The 634-nt window shown below is 50.3% G+C and overlaps 1 pseudogene; it reads left to right on the forward strand.

Annotated features, from left to right (window-relative positions):
* LOC102771382 lies at window positions 1–630 on the forward strand (annotated as a pseudogene).
* Window positions 631–634: the final 4 nt, after the last annotated feature.

Consider the following 634-nt stretch of genomic DNA (forward strand, 5'->3'; position numbering starts at 1 on the left):
GCTCCGTCTGGGAAGAAGATGGCAGACGATCAAAACTCTGTCGATCAAAACTCTGTCAGGGACCAGGGAGCTGGGGAGTCAGCAAGCGAAGATGCAATTGATGCTAAGCCAGATCGGTCCACCGTTAGGTCCTTAATCCAGAGTATGAAGAAGAAAAATGACTCTGGGAAATCCAAGACCACCCAGGAGCAAGAGCCTACATATCAGTATAGCATGAATTTCAAGAAGGTGGGCAAATGCATCATAATAAACAACAAGAACTTCGACGAATCGACAGAAATGTCCGTCCGGACCGGAACGGACAGAGATGCCGGGTCCCTTTTCAAGACCTTCGGAGACCTGGGTTTCGACGTGGAGGTGTATAACAACTACTCTTGTGACCAGATGTATGATGTGCTGAAAAAAGCCTCTGAGGAGGACCACAGTAATGCAGCCTGCTTCGCCTGCGTCTTGTTGAGCCACGGAGAAGAAAACTCGATTTACGGAACAGATGGCAAGATGGACATCAAGGCCTTGACGAGCCTTTTTCGGGGGGACAGATGCAGAACCCTTTTAGGGAAACCCAAGCTCTTCTTCATCCAGGCATGCCGTGGGACAGAGTTCGATGACGGGATCCAGGCCGACTCAGGGCCTA

This window comes from Myotis davidii, unplaced genomic scaffold, assembly GCF_000327345.1.
Source record: "Myotis davidii unplaced genomic scaffold, ASM32734v1 scaffold1812, whole genome shotgun sequence".
Lineage (NCBI taxonomy): Eukaryota > Metazoa > Chordata > Mammalia > Chiroptera > Vespertilionidae > Myotis > Myotis davidii.